Below are 8,103 nucleotides of genomic sequence, written 5' to 3' on the forward strand. Positions count from 1 at the left end.
CTTAGCAATCCATGGTACATTCAGTACTCTTCTCCAGCACCACAGCTCAAAGGCATCAATTTTCATTCTTTCCTCTCTAGTCATTGTCCAGCTCTCTGATGCATACATAGCAAGTGATTGCAAAGACCATGGCCTGTATCAGGTACACCTTAAGAATAGAACATTTAAAATGTCCCACCATGATTTTTTAATAAGAGAGCTAGGCAATAGAAGACATCATTCAAAAACTTGAGATGTTTTATTAGGAGACCACCATTAGCTTTAAATCTTTTTTTTAAAAATTTTTTTTTTCTTCATTAGCTTTAAATCTTAATGGGAGGAAATGACCCATCATTCTCCCTAGAATGCTGATGGACTCAAAACAAACAAAAACCTCTGTTGAACCTACTTTGTATGCTTTTCTACTTGCTGTCTTGTCATGAGAATGGTATCATATACGTAAAAATCTTCTAAAATAGCGCATTTTTGCTGCTAGTGACCAAAAGAAGGGCAAACCACTGTCCAGTCCTGCATCATCTTCACAGTCCTTGCTGTACTTGGACTTCAATGTTATACTCACTATATCAGTCCATCATTTTCCTCTTTTTTTTGGTGTGTGCTGACCCTTTCTCTACTAAGCTTAGGCAGAGACTGGCCCCTTCTCATAACATTCCCCAAGTATATAAGCCATCTTTGTTTCTCAGGAACATTCTCAGATGGTGGCATAGTAATTTATTTTATAGATCTAGAATAATTTAAAATGAATTATTTTATTTAGCATACTTAGTTGCTTCTGTTTTTATAAATAACTGAGGAATCATGTTTATGTATAAATCTTTGTACACATTTATGATTATTTCTTGAGGATATAAGACGAAAAGAGTAAATTGAAGTGATTTAAATAATTTAAAGTTCTTAACATTCTGAAAACAAGTGATCACGATTCATATTCTCATTGGAATTTTCAGAAAAGCTCTTTTCTCCTAAAATTTGATCTTATATAGCAGCGTGTGCAAGCAAACAGAAAAAAGTAGCATACTATGTTTTAGAAAAGACATTGTTGGTGGGGCAGTGGTATAGTTTGCAAAGAAAAGCACTCAGCAACACCAACAAAACCATCAAGCATGTGTGTAATTTGCATGGAAATACAATAACCCCATTCTCATTTTTTATTAATTCTCTTTGACAGCCCCATTTATTATTGCTCTGCATGTTCAATACAGCCACAATCAGGTGCTAAATATCCAAAGGCTGACTCTGTATTTCCTGGAGAATTGGAGTTCCCCCACACCACACCTTCAATCTGTCTTCCCCTGACTTTCCCCTTTTAAGTAAATGCAGCTGCAAGCCTGAGAGCGATTCTTAATTCTTCCTTTTTCATTGTCAGCCTTTGTAAGGGCATGTACACAGCACCTCTTTAATATTCTGCTCTTTGTGGAGGAGCCTGCGTAGTGCAGTGGTTAAAACACTTAACCACCAACCAAAATGTTGGTGACCTCAACACAAAAACTGCTCTTGGAGAGAAAGATGAGGCATTCTGTTTTGTGAAGATGAGAACTTTGAAGTGCTATGGCAGTTCCACTCTGTCCTGCAGGCTGGCTACAAGTCAGAATCATCAACAGCAGTAGAATTCTTATTATTACTTTGCTGTTGCATTTGGTTGTAGCCTGGGTGGTGCTTAATGTATTTGGCTGATAGCTTGAATCCACCAAGTACTCCATGGGAAAAGGATGGACATTCTCTTTCTGTAAAGATTTACAGCCTTGGAAGCCTGGGGGAACAGGGAGAACCGGGTTGCTGGGAGTCAGGATTGACCCAGTTGTTCATAGAGTGAGCCTTGCATTAGGCTCCTTGTCATCTCTTTCCTGAGCTATTGCATTATTTGTCCTGTCTTACTTCTTCCTTATATCGTTTTCTTCTGTTACATTATCCACACCATTCAAGTTCTCATCCTAGAACAGTCTTGTGTTACTTTCCCAATTAACTCAGATTCTGTCACATCCTCCCTCCCACTAGTTTGTGGACGGAAGCTGGAACACTAACAGAGGCTCTTTGTGCTCTGCCTGCCTGTCCCATTTGTTCTTCACCCTTTCTTAGAGTGTTTTCTCCTCGCGATTCACTAGGGTCCTAGGTGGCACATTGGGTTAAGTGTTGGACTGCTAACTGATAGGCCATCTGTTCAAATCCAGCCACTCTGGGAGAAAGAAGAGGCAGCCTGCTTTGGTAAAGACTACAGCTTTGGAAACCTACTGGAGCAGTTCCACTCTGTCATTTTGTATGGGGTCATTGAAGGTTTGAACCAATTCAACAGTGGTGGGTATTCTCTAGTTATCTTGGACATTTGGAGCTCCACAAGTATGCCTTACTATTATGTACCTGTATGGTTGAGATGTGGCTAGGCCTGTGGCCTAAAATAATTCCTCTTTCAAATTAGCTTATGACAGGACTCTTTACTTACCCTGCCCTAATTACAATTTCTTTTTCTGCACTTGACTGTAGTGTGTAAGTATTTTAATGATAGAATCTTCTGAATACTGTGCTGGTAATATTTGTTTCTAGCTTTGTGTCTTAGGTCATACATATGATTGAGTCTTGGAGTCTGTACCATCATCACCTCTGATTCCATGATACTTAGAGACATTATTGCAGAAAAGCTCTTCATCCAGTATGAGTGGAATGTTGATTGCCTTCCAGTTGATCATGAATCATAGCAACCTTATGAACAAAAGGCCTGAAGCCCCTCTACAACTTACCAACATTTATTGAAGTTCATAAAGTTTCCAGAGGCATGTTGTTTAGGAAGTGGATGCCACTTCTGTTTCTAAACCTGTCATAGTATGTTATTATTGTTATGTGCCATTGAGTCACCTGCAATGTATAGTGACACTATGTACAGCAACTCTGAACCCTTCCCTGTCCTGAGCCAGTCTCACTAATTCTGACATACCAACCCCCAATGCCCCAGTTACAGTATCAATCCATCTCATCTGGGATCTCCCTCTCCTGCGCTGTCTGTTCACCCTTCTGAGCATGATGTTCCTCTCTAAGAACTGATCTCTCCTGGACATGTGCCCATAGTAAGTGAGGCAGAGCTTCAAAATCCTAGCCTCCAAGGAGAGACTTGGCTTCACCCTCTCCAGGACAGATCTTTTTGTTTTCTTGGCAGTCCATGGTATGTTCAAGATTCTTTTCCAACACCACAACTCAAAGGCACATATTCGTCTTCTGTCATCCTTAGTCATTGTCCAACGCTCTGAAGCATAACAAGTAATTGAGAAGACCATGGTCTGAATTAGGTGCACCTTTGTATCTAGACTGACATCGTTGTTCTTCAGCACTCTGGAGAGGTGCACGACAGCAGATATTCCCATTGCAATTTGTCTTTTGATTTCCTGACTGCTGGTGTTAAGAGTGTTGATTGTAGATCCGAGCAAGCTGTAATTGCTAATAATCTCAATCTTTTCTCCATCTAATATGGTGCTGCCAGTTGGCCCAGCGGTGAGAATCTTTGTCTTCTTGTGTTGAGCTTTAATCCATATTGAAAACTAAAATCCTTGACCTTTATATGGTATATAGTAAGCCTTTTTCTGTTCCAACCCATACTCCAAGATTTCTGATGTTGGGCTGCATAACTGTGGCTTTATGGTAGTAAGGAATGGCTGGTGGATCCAAACCACTAAGTCCCTGGTTGACAGCACAGTACTTAATGCACTGTGCCACCAGAGCTGCTTTTATTTAGTAAAAGAATTATAAAATAACGTCACAAACTCTATGCCATCTCAACAGTTCTTACATGTACCATTAAGTATATTTTGTTCATTTCAAGAACTTTTTGTGGTTTACTTTTTTGATTAAGTGTAATATCCTTAAAGCCCACTTAGGTTGTTGAATGGATCAGTTGTTTTTGTTACTGAATAAACCCCCTATTGCAGAGCCCATTCTGACTCTTCATGACCCAGCAAGATTTCCAAGTTTGTGATGTGTATAAGAGCAGGCTGCCGCATCTTTTTTCCCAGGAGCAGTTAGTGGATTTGTACTGATGATTGGTTGATAGTCAGTTGCTAGTGGTGGTGCATGCTTTCTTTGTGGCAGAACAGAAAGAATCAATCTATAGTTCTTTTCCACTGAAGATGCTTATTGTGTATGTTGTACAGTAGGGAGAGTTGTGATGTGCTGAAACTGCATGATTTTGTTAGTTTAATTGTGTATTATCTTTTCAGTATTTTTTTTTTCAGTAACTCATTCAGTTGCTATTAATGGATTTTAAAAATTTTTGACCGACCACTTTGTGTCTTTCAGAGGAACACTGGTGGTATAGTGTATTGTGTGTTCAGCTGCTAACAGAATGGTTGGCATTTTGAATCCACCAGCCCCTCCACAAGATAAAGATGAATAGTTTCTTCTCACAAAGGTTTACAGCCCTAGAAACCTAATAGAAGGTCTCCATAGAGTTGGAATTGACTTGATGGCAGGGCATTTTTTAAAATTTTTCAATGTTTCAAAATATTTAAGAGGCTGTTAATTTTAAGCATTGATTGAAAAGATGATAATATTTGCCATGCATAAAATTTGGCACAATCATATATCCTTGGTATCTGATTATAGTGTTTATTAATATTGTATTTATGTAGTAATTTTCCATGAGGTATTATTTAATTCAGTATTGTGAGGGGGTAGTTGTGAGTAGCTCTGTATTAGATACAGACATAAATGTGTATATATGTATGTTTTTGATGTATACTCTTGAGTTGGACCTGATGCATAGCTGACCCTCCAATAGGTTTCCAGAGGCTGTAAGTCACATAGGAGGAAATTGCCCATCTTTTTCCTACAGAGCATCTAATGGATTTGAGCTGCATGCCCAGTGTTGGCAGCATAACTCCTTATGACTATACCACCAGCGCTCCTTGTACATGTGTATATATACTTATATTAATGTAATCTCCTGTGCAATTTGCTGCCTCTGAAAACTCACTGGAGTTTCAGCTATGAGTCAGTTCCTACTCAACATCACACAATAACAATATCAACAAGATAACTATACACCTTGTGTGCATATATGTATGTGTGCGTATATGAGTATCTGGAAGAAAGGCTTGTTGATCACCTTCCCAAAAAGTCACCCACTGGAAACCATATGGAACACAGTTCGCTGACACATAAAGTCACAATGCATCGGAGTTGATTTGATGGCAGCTGTTGTCTTTGTTTTTAATGCATGGAGCCTGCAAAAGTGCACTTTCATTTCAAATCTGTTGACTGTCCCTCTGTATATGCTTGCTGCCTCTTTAATTTCCTGTTTATTTTCAGTGTGGACTCATGCAGCCATTTAGTCATTACCCTTGAAGCGATGACAGGTTCCCCCAGGGATGAGTCCCTTCCCAAACCCCATTGAGAGGATGATCTGTGCTGAACTTGACTGAGAGAATGAATTCAGGAGATGAGGGATCACAGTGGATGAGGCAGAGAGGATAGAAGCAGGATGTGGGCCTTGGTGTCTTAGCCCCCACACTGTTCCTCCCAGAGCCAGCAGGCCATTGGCCTGCATTTTGTGCAGAATGCCTGCTATTCACAGAAAACGAAACATAAGCAGAGCCCGGTTGAAATCACATGAACCCTGGAAGTCAGCTTTCACACATTGACTGTTAGAATGCTGGGTTTTCTCTGCCCTTTTAAGGGAGCAATTGGTGATTATCTTTATATGTAGAATTCAAAGGAGACCTGGGTCAGGGACATTCTGTCCCCATGCCGCTTCTCACAGGCGCTAGTGTTGGCATCTGGAGATGGGTCAGTGCTCCTTCTGCCACCTCAGGGAGCATTAGCCCGTGCTGGTGTCTTCCACACGCATAAATGTGATGGTGTCAGCACTTCCTTCTGCAGACAGCGGCCAGAGGGTGGCTGCCAGATCGTGACAGGAGTTCTGCCGCCTGGTTCCAGCTGACTTCGTGCTTAGGCGGCAGACAACAGCAGCTGCTTGTGGGTACATTGCTTCCTTGGTTCTCTACATGTGAGATCCCAGATCACCCAGGCCTCATCTTTAAACCATTTTAAGAATGGAGTATTATTAACCTCTTTAAAACATGGGGAGATTGAGACTCAGCCAGTAATCACTTCCCCAAGATCTAGAGCTGGTAATGTAGTATGTTGTGTATTGGGCTGCTAAAAAAGGTTGACAGTTCTAGTCCACCAGCTGCTCCGAGAGAGAAAGATGAAGCAGCCTTGGAAAGATCACTCTTCTGTTAATTATGCATAATTATTAACTAACTGTGTTTGACATGATCTGTGACGGACACTGGTGATGTGCAGTGCCTTCCTTTCTGGACTGCTCCCTGAAAGGTCACCCATTCAAATCCATCAGCCTGTCCTTGAGAAAGATAAGCAGCTTCCTCCATGAAGATTCACATCCTAGGAAATTTGATGGAGTTTCACTGTGAGTGCAGATCCATGTGATATCAGCAGATGGGTTTTCAGAGCTGGAAATAGTACCTCCAGGCCTGGAGCACAGATCTCTGTTCTGCTCCTTTACTAGGCAGCCTCTGCTGCTCAGAGAATGTCTATCACATCATGTTATTGTCATTGTTGTTATTGTTTTAGAAGCTGTCAAGTCAAGCACGATTCATAGTGATCCAATGAATAATAGATCTGAACCTTGTTATATCCTATGCTGTTCTAAAAATCTCTGACACACTCAAGCCCATTATTATAGTCACTGTGTCATTCCACCTAGTTGAGGGTCTTCCTCTCTTTTACCGCTTTCCCATTTTCCAAGCGTGATATCTCTCTCCAAGGAGTAGCCTCTCCTAGCAACATGTCCAGAGTATGTTAGAAGAAGCTGTATCATCTTGGTCTCCAATGAGCATCATGACTGCACCTTCTCCAAGATACATCTGTTTCTTCTTTGGACAATCCATGGGATTTTCAGCACTCTTCTCCAGCACCACAGTTTAAAGACATCATTTCTCCTGTCATCCTTGAATCCATTGTCCAGCTCTCAGATGCTTAGCAAGTGATTGAAAAGACTGTGGCTTGAATCAGGTGGCCCTTAGTCCTCAAACAGTTATCATTGCTCCCCAGTAAATTTGGAGAGGTTTGTTGACTGCAGACTTTCCTAGTGCAGTACATATCCTGGCCTCCTGACTGCTGGCACCAAGTGTATTGATTGTGGATCCGAGTAAGATAAAGTTGTGCACAGTTTGATTCTCTTCTCCCCTTGTCATGATGTTGCCTGTCAGCCCAGTGGTAAGAATTTTTGTTTTCTTGACATTGAGATGCAATCTGTATCATAGGTTCTTTTCTGCAGCAAGTGCTTCAAGTCTTCCTCAGAGCAGGCAAGGTTGTGTCATTGTTGTTAGCTGCCATCCAGTTTGCCCCTGGTTCATGGTCATTTGATCTTTATGATTTATTAGGTTTTTGTGGTCTGATTTTCAGAAATGGATTTCTTCCTCGTCTGTTTTAGGCTGAAAGCTCTGCTGTAACCCGTTCAGCATCATAGCTATTGATTTGATTCTGTCTTATGGTGACCCTCTGTTTGGTTTGTAAGGCTAAACTTTTTTAAAAAAAAAGTGATTCTTTTGCCTTTTATTTCTTTGTATCATTTGGACTAATAACAATATTGAATTTTTGCTAATGTGTATCAATTTTGTGGGCCAAAAAAATAGCACCCATTGTATTTGTATTCTTTTTCATTTGTAGTTAAATTACAGCATTCATTGTTTTGTGAGTTGTGTTTTCTGCTAAATCTATGATCTATTTTAATTATTTTTACAATCTCTCAGGTTTGTAGGAACTCTTATCTAATACAGAATATCCCCCCACCCAGGTTGTCTCTCTAACTGGTAATGGATGGTTTAGTTGTTAGCTGGCAATCTCTAATAGATTGGAGAACATAGAGTTTGTATTCACTCTTATGTTTTGATCGTTACCTAATAAGTCCTTATTGGATCTTTGTTAAGGATTAAGTGAGAGAATATGTGAATATGTATATTACAGTATATGTAGATCTTTAGTAAATGGTTTTCCTTTCTCTTCTCCTGAAGTCATCTTACTAATGGACAGTTATAGTTGTTCTTTTTTTAAATTTATTTTAATAATTTTAATTAGCATTTACAGAGATTTTGGATTTCC

This window comes from Elephantulus edwardii, unplaced genomic scaffold (genome assembly GCF_000299155.1).
Source record: "Elephantulus edwardii isolate Elephantulus edwardi_28Jun2011 unplaced genomic scaffold, EleEdw1.0 scaffold00135, whole genome shotgun sequence".
Classification (NCBI taxonomy): domain Eukaryota; kingdom Metazoa; phylum Chordata; class Mammalia; order Macroscelidea; family Macroscelididae; genus Elephantulus; species Elephantulus edwardii.